This window comes from Atractosteus spatula, chromosome 6 (genome assembly GCF_055471065.1).
Source record: "Atractosteus spatula isolate fAtrSpa1 chromosome 6, fAtrSpa1.hap1, whole genome shotgun sequence".
In the NCBI taxonomy this organism is placed as follows: domain Eukaryota; kingdom Metazoa; phylum Chordata; class Actinopteri; order Semionotiformes; family Lepisosteidae; genus Atractosteus; species Atractosteus spatula.
In genome coordinates this window covers 13,375,254-13,388,389 of record NC_142711.1, presented here as the reverse complement: position 1 = coordinate 13,388,389, position 13,136 = coordinate 13,375,254, and the positions used below count along the sequence as shown (strand labels likewise).

General features: G+C 46.6%; 1 non-coding gene across 1 annotated transcript; it reads right to left on the bottom strand.

Annotated features, from left to right (window-relative positions):
• Nucleotides 1–1,090: 1,090 nt before the first annotated feature.
• On the bottom strand, nucleotides 1,091–1,159 carry LOC148831844 (small nucleolar RNA SNORD36). Its single transcript, XR_016091284.1, has one exon. It is a non-coding gene; the product is annotated as a small nucleolar RNA SNORD36 (small nucleolar RNA).
• Between the last annotated feature and the right edge of the window lie 11,977 nt (nucleotides 1,160–13,136).

Here is a 13,136-nt window from a genome sequence, read left to right as displayed (position 1 = left end):
TATAAAAAATAAATATATCCAAAGCTTTAAGGAGTTTTTATACATTTATTTGATACATTCCTAACTGACAAACCCTTAATAAACAAGAAGACAAGAGATTGCATAAACATGTGAATGCTGAAGATATTAGTAAAATTACACTTGAAGCACAGTAATTTTTTAAACCAGGGCCTGAATGCAGAAATAAGCAAGTAGATCAATCAAAGATGTTAATTAACACCAATGATTACTAGCTCAGTTGGAATGCAAACCAGCTGACACATAGGTCTGTCTCCTATGACCACAGATGGAACCCATTAGCTCTATCTCGTAGCCAAGGCAATACAGTAAGTTCTTAAGACTACTGGAACAATCATGATCTCTGCCTGCAAATAAAAAGAAATGCTACATTTCATCAAATATTGCATTAACTAGATGAAATTTATATACAACATATTCTAAACATATCCATATGCAGTAATATACAGTATACAGCATATTCTAAACCAAACAAATCCTAATAAAGCTAAGGAAACAACATTATGGATTATTTTAAAAAGTCAATATGTCCTTTTGTTTGAGAACAATTCTTCCAATGTAAATAAAAATAATTTTCTACAACAGTATGGTTATTTATATTTGAAGCCAAAAAAAAGTTGAGACAGTCTCTCAAATGGTTTTCTTTCCAATCAATGTTGTACAGACTTCCTCTGAAAACATGTGGCTGTACTAAAGGTGATAAGAAGAATCAAGTAACTGCATAGCAACCATAAATCTAAGGAGCTTTTCAAAGCTCCAGTAATTCTTTTTAAGAGACTTTGAAAAAAATCTAAGGAGAAATAAATCAGTATGTTCCCAGTGTATTCTTTCTGCTACAAGTTAGGTAATTTCGTTCTGGAGAGGGCTGCGGATAATTCAAATGATGAATTATAAACCTGCCTCTGTAAAAGCCAAAGGCCTAAACAGATGAACCCTAATGCTTTTTTGAATAGATATGTGGTATGTTGATAGTAAAGACCTCTGGTAAGCAAATTTTTAAAAATATAGTCTGAGACAGCATACAATATATAGGGGGCCAGAGTGGATCATAATGCTGTAATTCTAGAAAGGGTTCATGTATCGAAAGCTTTCAATTTCATAGAATATTTCAGCGGAAGAAATTAAAGGCCATCACATATGAAACTGTTGTTTATAATGTTGTAGTTTAGTATAGAAAGGGTTATTGAAAAGCATAAGGTTAAGCAGGAAAACACACAATATTATTAAAGTTCTATATTGTATTCCAAGCCTCAATGCCAGTGTCACTGTCATTTTTCTGCTACGTTGGGATAATCAAATCATGTTCTATACATCTAGTGTTGGAAACACATGTGGAAGACACGTTGAACCCATTTTTGCATTTTTTCTGTAGCCAGGAGAAATACAGGATCTTCCTGTAGTTTGTTGTTATGAATTTCAGGGAACGTAAATGGATGATGGTAAAATCAACACTTGACATCAGAATGTGTGTTAGCAGTCTGCATATCAGTCACTCGCATGTCAGAAGTAGATTTAGATTTGAGTCCAACTCAACCACTTTGGGAAGAAAGTTTTGCACACCAATTGCAAACACCACCTAATATCTTTGTTATTCTAAGTGTTCTACATTGACCTTGATCTCAAGCAGTTCTCACTTTTTCTTTCTTTTGATTTCCCTGGTGCACGTCTCTCCCTCTTATTCCTGTTCTCTCCTTATTCCTTTACATATTGTACCTGTAGAAAGCTCCATAACAGGACTGTGTATTTTACTCTTTTTTGTTTGACTTTTTTGCATGAAATTAACTTCTATTTGTTAATTTGTTAATTTCATATTGCTGTCTCATGGATATGTTAACAATGAATGAAATTGTGTCACAAATATTATCATAGTATGCCATGTACATTTGATGCAAGTTTTGTGTCTCTCCATTCAGATCTTTGCATCCAGTTTTGCAAGTTTATCAGGATATATATCACATCTATTATCTATTACAACATATAAAAAAATAAAATATCTCCACTAGCCCACTGTGGGGTGTATCTGAGCTAGAAATACCTGGGTTAGAGGCATTTCTACGGATGCTCAAGTAAACCTGGTGTATGCAAAACGCATCCGCCATACAGTTTGTACTTTCTACCCAGTGAATCCAGGCAGAAATATTCTCATAATACAATATTATCATATAATTATCATAAAATCTAACACAATATTAAGCTTTTGTAATTAAGAAACCTAATAAAGAAATTTCCACTGATTTCTGTCTACATATTAACATAACACAGCTTTCCCTGTCAAACATCCCTATTTTAATAACACATTAACATAAAGATACTGTACTGTATATACCCATGTAATATCTATATAGTGCCTTTATCAAATCACGTTTAAACCAAAGATTTTGTTTGCAGAGCTGCAAGGAAGCAGTCAAAGGTGTCAGATCCCTGGAGCCACCTTTATACAGTATGTTGCTAGTCAGTCATCGTAAAACATTTATTAGTAATGGTTTGATGATGCTTCAAAAACACCGTTACGGATTCACTCTTGTTGTTCCTGTAAGAATTTGATTCTGAATCCATGCATGAAAGGCATCAAACGCCTGTGGCACTTCAGTAAATATGACCCTGAAAGGTACAAAGGATAGCCATAAAATATTTTCTGAAACCACAAATAATGGTGTGAAACATGGAGCTGAAAGCATTTAAAAAATTGCCTTTAGAAAGTGAAAACAGCTTCAAAAATACAATTGTGGTTCCCATGCTCCATCCAGAAATGTCAGATTTAGTTTAGTTTAAAGCACTTCCTTTCTCACAAAAAAAACACATTATCAGCAATAACACAGTAGACCTTAAGGTAAAATAACTAATTACAGCTTTAAATTGCTAGTTTAAACCTAGTTTCAGAGATTAAAATGTTCCAGTTAACAAATTATATATGTACATACATGCCTATCATAAATTATAAGTGTATATAATATAAAACTGCTAAAAATAATCCATTATTAACCTTGCCGGAATTGACCATATTACCATATTGTATGTAAAGCACTTACTGCATTTGACGACATTGGAAAAATATAGTATATTGCTCTTGTTATTTTCCAGAGCAAAATTGAATGCATAAATATCTCACAGCCCTTGAATACAGACATTTTGTTAAGGCGTTTTAGAATACAGATCAGGATTCTCATGTAATTTTCAGACTGTATTATTATTCTCTTTTCATGGCCTTTAAAATTCCTTTATATACTATATATATATTTCTATTTCTGAAAGTCTTATAGGTACTAGTGCACATTCTTCTAAAAAGGTAGTGATTAGAATACATAATTTTAGAATGTATCCTTCTGTAGCGGCAATGCTTGTAATAAGACAGAGTTAAGCGTTGGTATGCTCCTAAAGGAGGCCCCATCTCACCCTCCATCTCTGTGGTGCAACCACAGAGAAAGAATTCATGCAAGTTGATTTAAGATGTTTTTCTTTTGATAAGAAGCAAGCTCCCAGACGGGGATGCCATTAGCTAAGCCTGGCTATCATGATCAATGGTCATACACTGGCGCCTATCAGTCTAGGGAGTGCCGAATGGACATCTGGACTGCATTTCTAAGTGTCAAGAGTAAGTGACTTATATCTCACCTTGACCAACCAATCAGGGACTGGTAATACCACGTGGGTCTCCAATGCCCGCCAAACTCTCAACCAATCAGCACACATCTGGGTCTTGATCAAAAAGGGAGCGCAAGCTCAGTTCTGGGCTCTCCTTGGCCATTTTCGCGCATCCTCAGAGACAATCACGTGACAACTGCTGTTGTCTGCAAAAGGACTTGGACTTTGTTCTAAGCGCGAGGCCGAGGATCCCGTACGTACTCAGAATTCTACCAACGTGAATGCTCCGCTTGATCAACGGCAGCCTACAGTTGGACCCTCGTCGACAACCTGAATAGCTTATTCAGAAGCAGCGCTGGACCGGGAACGAACCAGTTTCTTCCCAGGCAAAAGAGTGACTTGTGAGGACTCGCGGTCACACTCTGTGCATAGAGACTTTCTACTAGCCAGCCGGACTGCTGGTAGATCCCCTCGGAGCAACGACTGCCCTGCGCGCCGCAGTCAGATTCCTCCGCCCGTCCTACTCCGAGCTGCACCTCGACTGGTTGGCCGGTAGCCAGAGGACGCCGACACAACGCCCATTGGACAACCGCTGCAACAGAGGCTGCAACGGAGCCTGTCAGCTGGTTTGGTGTTCGTGCCGGGAAATTCCAAATCCAAACACAGTGGATAAGTAAACCCCATGTTCTACATTGCGTCTCGAGAATTTAATTGTACCTCAACACAAGTTGTTATCAATTTAATTCATGAGTAATGTATTTACTTCCGAGTTTAGAGTAACAGTGGGTAATAACACTGATTAGCGATTTGGTAACCGAACGATATATATTGACATATATTCTCTGTTATGTATCTCTTTGTGTTTGCATCTCTTCGAGATTATATACCTTGTATATTGATAACCCTCACAGTAAGGTCTGCCGCTCGTATCCAGGCAGACTAGTATATGTTTGGTGCACAGTTTATATTAATAAATGTATCTCGTGTATTGAACCCGTGTGTGTGCGTTGTTAGTTGTTCTGACGATTGATTTTCTAAAAGCCCCAACGAACAACCTCGTGGTTACTGCTACAATTGATAATTGTCTCAGTAAACCCATCAAACCACTACATTTAATGGCGTCCCTGGGTGGGCAGTTTAGAATGAAATGAGAATCAATCGCACAGAATAACTGATATTGCTGTGAGTTCAAGTTCAGCACAGCACCGCGGCTTCTATACGCGAATACCGGGTGTGCTGATAACTGCGTAAAGAAATCCCCCTGTTTTCTAGCGTTTAGTGTAACGTGTGCTGATTGGAAATCCATCTGCTCGGGTGTTTAGATTCCATACCGTATTTTGGTAAAAGAAAAAAAAAAGTAATACTCTTAAAGTTTCTCTGACGTAATGACAATGGCTGCTAAAATGTCTGAAGTGGAGTCGCTTATAAGTACTATTTCTAGCGACGACAATCCTGGTTACTGGAGCGGTATCGAAAAGTTGAACTTTGATGATATTGAGAAGCTGCAAGTAGATTTAGTAGCTAAGGTAGCGAACCAGCTTAACACAGGAGGGTCCGTGAACGCAGTTCAGGTCCTATCGAGTTTCGCCTTAAATCTAGCTAAACAGCTGGAACTGTCTTTGTCCGAGCTGACAAAGTTTCAAAAGCTTCAGGGAAAGCTAGAAAGATATAAGGTGGAGCGAGTTGAGTTGTTGGATATAATCAGAGAAAAGAGAGTGAAAAATGAGGAAAGTGAAGACAGACTCAGGGAAGTTTTAGGTAAATTAGATGACCTGTCTGCTAGAGAAACTGCGGCTGAGGTAGCTAGGAGAGACCTGGAAGCGAGCTTGAAAGAAAAAGAAAAAGAAATTGAGCGTTTAAATGATCTCAGCCAGGAAAGGCAAAAGGAGTTAGATGCTGCCGTACTGGAAGCAAAACAGGCTAGATTCCACTTGCATGCCAGCCCATCTAGCAGCCCGGAGCGCTCACCCAGCGCGCCGGGGGGAGGTTTCTCCCGGCCAGGGTCTGTGGTCGGATCGGCATGGGGGAGATCGCCGAGTCCTGCGCGAGACGCAAGGGCGATGCAATTCAGGCAGAGACCCCCTGCTCCTGATCACGGCCGTCCCCCTGCCCGCGGAGAAACCGTAAAAATTAACCTCCACTCCCTGAGGCAGTTAGCCAAAGATGTAGAAAGGTTTGACCCGTCAGTGTCAGGGAATAATGTGGAAACCTACATCGATGAGCTGAGACACACTTTGCAGTTTATGCCCGGAGCGTCCGAACAGGAAAAGGCTATGTTAGTAAGGAAAACTACTAGCCGAGCGGTCCACGAGTGGATGTCTAGACAAGGACCGGAGGTCTGTAATAGCTTTGAGGAGCTGTGTCAGGCAATGATCGGAGAATTTTCGGCTTTTATCGATCCCATAGCTGCCGTGGCCGCTGCGCACCATATTAAGCACGAAAAAGCTGAAGCCCCTCGCGACTATTATGAGAGGCTTAGGCGCACTTATTTTGCAGGGCGGAATGAAGAGGGTTGCGAAGAGAACGTGAATTTCAAAGGTTTATTCATTGCTAATCTGCATCCCTCAATCAGGAAAATGATTGTGATGCACACTGATGCAAAAGCGATGAAAATGGCTGACATTAGAAGGTTGGCTCAAAAAGCCTGGGGAGCTGAAGTCTCTGCTTCCTCAGAGCGAAAACCTGCTAAAACGGCCGTGTTCGCCACTAAAGCCAGCAGGGTTGACGACTCGCCTCAGCTCGAGGGAGCTGAGGTTCCTGAGCCCGCTAAGCCCCGGCGCAAAATAGGCAGGCAGGACCGCACTAAGCGTCAGAGCCGCCGTGAGCGCTACGGGGAAGGCAAGGGCACAGGCAGAGCCTATCAGAAGGCTGGACGAAGGGAGTCGACTGCAACCCGCCTGGCCAGGCTTGAACAAGCCCTGCTTGAGAGATCAGGACAGGGTAAACCTTCCGCACCGAATGCCGGAAGCGTGAATGAGCTTAGGGGGACCACGCCCCTTCTCACTGGAGGAGGCGGGGATCCATCCCAAACCCCTCCCTCAGTCTATCTGATTGGGTGGGAGGGTTCCTGCCTGGAAGAAGGCTGTGACTCTGAGTTGGGCGCTGACCCCGCCCCTGAAGTCAAAGAAAAGGCAGGCTTCCAACAATTCTTAGGGAATCTCAGCCAGAAAGGCAAAGCAAGGCGTATTTATATCAAGGTTTCTCTTGAAAACGTCTTAGATAGAGAAGCACTGATTGACACTGGGGCTGAAATTAGTTTGATGTCAGCCGATCTACTCAGCGAGCTCAAACGAGTAGCGAAAGGAAAAGGCATCAGACTTAAGGTAGAACCGTGTAAGATAGATATTTCCAGCTATACCCAGGATCATGCCAGGATCACACACCGAGTGTGGGTGGCACTTAGGTTCGGGCCAATGAACGTGGTGCATCCTGTTTACATCTCTAGGTTTAAAACAGAGCCACTACTCATTGGCCAAGACCTGCTTGACAGGCTGGAGCCTCTGGTGGACTGCCAGCGTGGAAAATTGTGGGCTCAGGTCAAAAACCCTAAGCCTGTCGTACAGCAAAAAGGGGGGTTCAGTGGTTATGCTGTGATCACACAGTGCCCACTGAACACTATAGCTGAGTTGGAGGATCCTCCTGGTTCCTCTGGACGAGAAATAAATGTCTCTTCTTGCTTTCCAAAACTACAGGGAAGTCCTGTCCAGGCCAGCACTCCCACGGTCTCCCAACTACAGGAGCAGTGCTCCGAGCAGCTGCTTGACCCGCCAGGTAAAGCACACCCCTTTTTCATCCCTGAAGAAGAGTGGATCTCCCTGTCCGGTAATGAATGGGAGTCCTTTCTGTGCGCCCTGGTACCTCAGGGGGACCAGGACTACCACCCCATGGTGGTGGGAGGGGTCCAGGTGGCAGAAGTGCAGGTTGATGATGTAATTCTCAGCCTCAGCTCTGAGAAGTCCATAATCAGTGAAGTTCTGTTCGAGGACCTGTCGCGAAGCCGTCAGGTGACCCTGGTGACGCAATCACAGGTTCTGTGGTGGGCACCCCCACCTCATAGGTCTATTTGGAGCAAAGGAAGCTGTGTAGCTTCCATCTCCATCGGAAAAAGGAAGTTTGCTCACTACTTCCAGGTAGCACCTCAGCTGACCCATTCGGTCTGTATTGGTGCAGACCTGTTGGTTCGACTGGGCGCCCAACTGGACACAGTAAACAGTGTGCTGTGGACACGGGTGAACCCAGATGCCCACTCTCTAAGCGGCGACCCCGAGAACATTCGGTCAGGTCAGACGATTCCTCAGGCCTGCCAGGTAGTAAACGAATCGGACCTGATCGTTCCTGCGTCAACAGCAGGGTTTCCGGTACGCCTTGTCCTAAAGAAGGGACAGAGAATGGATGCTGAGATGGTTTTCTTCCAACCATCAGCTCAGTTTATCAGACTGAACCTAGCAGTCTGTGGTACCCCCAGACTGGAAAGGAATGGCCGAGCCACCTGCCTGTTGGTGCAAAACATAGCAAAACAAGATGTAAAAATCCCTGCTCGCACTGACATGGGACTGGTAATTGACAATGGTTTCTATGATTTCGAACTGGCCATCCCAGTACTGGGGCAGCTCCCTGGTCCCTTGGCCAGGGAGGGGGGAACCGAGCAGGTGTACTACACCTACCCCCGGCGGATGATTGCAATTATGCCAATAGAGGGATTCTGCAACCAGGAAGTGTGCAGAGTGGACCTTAGCGATAAGGATGAGATGGTTGTGTATACAGTACACGCAGGGGTTCCGACGGACCACTCAGCCGAGAGTGCGACCCGGGACACCGCCATGCCGTCAAAAGCGGGGTTCCTAGAGCAGGTACAGGAACAGGTTGGTAAGGCAGATGCCCTGGAAACGGAAAGCCAGCGTCAGCAGCTGCGTCAGATCTTCCAGGATTTCCAGGAAGTGTTTGCACGGGACGCCTATGACTGCGGGGTGACGGATTTGCACACAGTGCGCATTCCTACGGCCCCTGGCGCCCGCCCAACCTATGTCAGGCAGTATCGCATTCCCCTCACGGCATACGAGTCCATAAAGCAGACGTTGGATGCTCTACTAGAGCGTCAGATCATAAGGGAGTGTAACTCCACTTATAACTCCCCACTGTGGCCGGTGCTGAAACCCAATGGTAAGTGGCGTCTGACCATTGACTACCGGCAGCTGAATAAACAGGTTCCTTTGTCACGATGGCCAATGATCTACCTAGATCAGGAGTTAGCCAAGGTGACAACAGCGAAATATTTCACCACAGTGGATGTGGCCAATGGGTTCTGGACCCTTAAGGTAGAACCGACAGACCAGTACAAACTGGCCTTTTCCTTTGGAAACAGGCAGTTCACCTGGAATCGATGCCCCTTTGGGTATTCCAACTCCCCAGCGGAGTTCAACATATTTCTGCACAAAGCCATGAGTGATGCAGCCGCCAGGGGCAACTTGGTCTATGTGGACGATATTCTGATGCGGAGTCAGACCTGGGAAGAACACATGGCCGAGATCAGGCATGTGTTGACCCAGCTCTCCCGTGCAGGGGCCAAACTGTCTCTGGCTAAGGGACAGTGGTGTAGGACCCAAGTGGAGTACGTGGGACTATTGGTTGGAGCCCAAGGCATACAGCCACAGTCCAGCAGAGTCCAAGCTATCCAGAATATGAAGTCGCCCACTAACCTGTCTGAACTGCGCAGCTTTCTGGGAGTATGTAATTATTCCCGGCAGTTCATTGAGGATTACGCTGAAATAGCAAGGCCCCTCCACAAGCTGTTGCAGAAAGACGTGCCCTTTGAGTGGGGACCTTCCTCAGAACAGGCTGTAATGGAGCTGAAGCGCAGACTCGGTAGTGCGCCGTGCTTGGCCTACCCTGACAAAAATAAGGTCTTCTACCTTGAAGCAGGGTTCTCAGAGCACTGCCTTGGGGCTGCTCTGAGTCAGGAATATGACCAAGAGCGAAGGGTGGTGGCGTATGCCAGTCGAGCCCTGAGCCCAGTGGAGCAAAAGTTCTTGGACTGCGAGAAGGCCCTGTTGTCTACGGTCTGGTCGGTAGAACACTTCCGTAGTTATGTAGGGGGACAAAAGATCATCATCGAAACCTGCCACCAACCTGTGACATTCCTGCATAGCCAGAGACTGAAAGCGGGCAGGGTGTCAAATAGCAGGATTGTGGCATGGATGATGGCCCTACAAGGCTATGAGATAGAGGTACGTTATGCACAGAGCAAGAAAATGTACCTGGGACAGGGCCTGGCTTTGGGCCAAGTGTGTCACGGTTGTGACACTGACATGGAAGCTCCAGAAACAATTCCCGCTGCTGAGCTACCGAACAATCACCGGTACTACGATGAAAACGTGGGCCAGGGCTTACCCATGGCCTATGTTGACGGTTGCTCTTTTCGCCACGAACAGCAGGTGCTAGCAGGGGTAGGAGTAGTCTGGCAAGACAATACTCCCTGTGGGCCGGCCCGCTATAAGCTAGGACCAAAGACTAGTCAGTATGCGGAAGTAGCTGGGGTGCTGATCACCCTCCAGCAGGCCCTGACAAATGGCCTTAAACAATTTGTCATCTGTAGTGACTCGAACTACGCCCGACATAGCTTCGTGTCCCATCTTCCGTATTGGAAGGGTAACGGCATGAAAAATGCCCGGGGCAAGGAAGTAAAGAACAAAGAGTTGTTCCTGGCCAGTGACAAGCTCACGACCGAGGCTGGAATGATGGTTTACTGGAGGAAGGTGAAGGGACACTCCCAGGTGAAGGGACCCGACAAAGACGGGAATGATGAGGCCGACCGGCTGGCTAAGTCTGGCGCCTTAGAGGGTGAACCCTGGCAGTTCCAGCAGGAATGGCTACCCCCAGAAACCGTGGCTGAGGTCAAGGCGGTCACCCGAAGCAGGGCTAGACAGGATGTCGGAGCTGACCCTCAATCTGTAGTGCTTGGGTCACAGGGTTTTAACACCGATCTTGCGGAAATGCAGAAACAGGACCCAGCAATTGGGCTAATGTATCAGCATATCGTTGACCCAGTGCGTCAACCTCTTTCGGAGCAGGTGCTGAGCCAGTCTCCAGAGCTGAAGGAGCTGGCAGAGGTGAAAGACAACCTAAAAATTATAAAGGGGTTGTTGGTTTGTGTACCAGTTGCACAAGGTGTCCCAAAGTGGGTAGTTCCCCGCTGCCATCGGGGGGTCATGATCCAACACGCTCATGACGAGCCCTGTGGGGGTCACCGGGGAATCAAGGCCACATACGACACTATCCAGCAGGTGGCATTCTGGCCTCACATGGGCCAAGACATCGCCGCGTATGTAAAGGGGTGTCTGACGTGTAGCCAGTTCCAACCATCACGGCCCTTGCACCGTGCACCACTCCAGAAAAAGGGCATGACATTCCCCTGGTCCAATCTACAAATGGATTGGGTGGGGCCGCTGGTGAGGTCATCCAGAGGGAACAAATATTTCCTCACGGTTACGTGTGCATTCACAAAATGGATTGAGTGCCTCCCAGCGCCCAACGACACGGCAGAGACAACTGCAGTGCTGTTGGTGAACCATGTGTTCAGTCGATGGGGACTCCCCCTGACCGTGGACTCGGATCGGGGAACCCATTTCACAGCTACAGTAATGGCAACCCTGTGGAATATGCTTGGGGTCAAGGCCCAGTTGCATATCTCCTACCACCCTCAATCCTCGGGCCAGGCAGAAAGGGCAAACCGAACGGTGGTTAGTATGCTCAAAAAGTTTGTCTCCACCAGCAGTAGGGACTGGGACATTAAGCTGCCCCTGGTTCTGATGGCCATCCGAGCCACGCCCCATTGCTCTACGGGGGTCCCACCTTTTGAGATGATGACAGGTCGGAAGATGACTCTTCCCCTACACTGTCTTTATGGGGTGGAGGACCTGAGCACAACGGGGGCTGCTACGGCCCATCAGTATGTGTCAGACCTGCGAGCACATCTGCAGGCAACCTTTGCTTTTGCCCAGAACAATCTGGGAAGGAGTGCAGAGGGTAGGAAAGCATACTATGACCGAAAGGCAGTTAACCAGGAACTCCAAGTAGGAGACAAGGTCCTGTACTTCCAATTTGCCAAACCCGCAGGGGTGGCCCGGAAGTTCTTACCCAGTTGGACAGGACCCCACGAGATTGTCGATAAGGTATCACCGGTAGCTTATCGAATTCGGATTGAAAAAGGAAGACAATCTCTGGTCTATAAGTGGGTGCATCGCAACCACCTCCGGTTGTATCGCCCACCTCAAATGGCGCCGGAGGACACAGAATAGGGTTAAAAATCTAAACCCGATCAAGAGGGGGGTGCCCCTTTGTAGCTGCAGGTAGTTAGGTATTGTAGTGTAGGTCCTCCTAGGAAAATATATTCAAAATTATAGTGGAACTGTACCATGTGCCTCATCTATGTTCCAGAATGGGAATCCTAAAACTGCCACGGCTGGTCCTGACAGTGCTGTGGATCGCCTCGACACAGCCCCTTGAAGTTGTGGAACCCGGTCCTCCTACCGGCATAGTCCTGCAGGACGCTCCCGGATTGTTGTTAACAAATTGCAGAACATATACTCAGCGAGTGTATGTGCGGCTGGACCCAGGTGATGTGTTTCGGAAGCACATCAACATGAACAGTAGGGTGTCCCATCATGGCAGGCAGTGGGCTAAGGATGCTGTATGGCATGCCCAGCTAGACACTATACACATGCTCCGCCAGCTGAGAAAGGCAACAGTCAGCCAGGAGGAGATGACAGGCCTCAGCCGCCCCAAAAGGTTCTTGGGGGGTCTGATTGCTGCGGCCTCCGCCGTGGGCTCGCTATTTTCAGCTGGTCTGTTTGCTGCTAACACTGTCACCCTGACCACCCTGAGAAGGCAGGTGTCTGGGTTACTTAAGGAAATGCCAGAAATTCAGGACAGGCTGTATCAACAGCAGCAGCGGCTGGAAAGCCTAGGGAAAACCTTACAGGGCACAATATTAGCAGTAAACCTTCATGCAGCAGTGTTAAATAACACCCTCCACACCGTGGGCAGGATTGTCGACGTGTTACAGTGGGATTATGCTTACGTGCAACAGGTCAGGATGCTGATGCAGGATTTGCTTAGGGAGCTTAGTGCCACGATAACTAGCCTAGCCATGGGACAGATTCCAACTTATTTGGTTCCACTGTCCTTAGTAGAAGAAGTACTTAGGACAACCACTTCTGAGATGGTGCAGCCATTACAGGTACATCTTGCATATAGTCTAGGCAGTGCCATTCCTATACATGTCAACCCCGAAGCCAAGGAAATAGGTTTCCTGTTGAACCTTCCCATCGTGAGTGGCAAGGATATCTATAGACTCAAGTCTATATCGAACGTTGGCTTCTGGAGGGGGGACATGCATGTGAAGTTGACCACCCCACCGCTCGTAGCTTACCAGGAGGATGATCCAAATTTGTATCTTGCTCCAAACCTGGAACTGTGTATGTCAACCAAGGATATCCACTGGGTATGTCCAAGTAAGCCTTTCCTTAGGGACACAACTC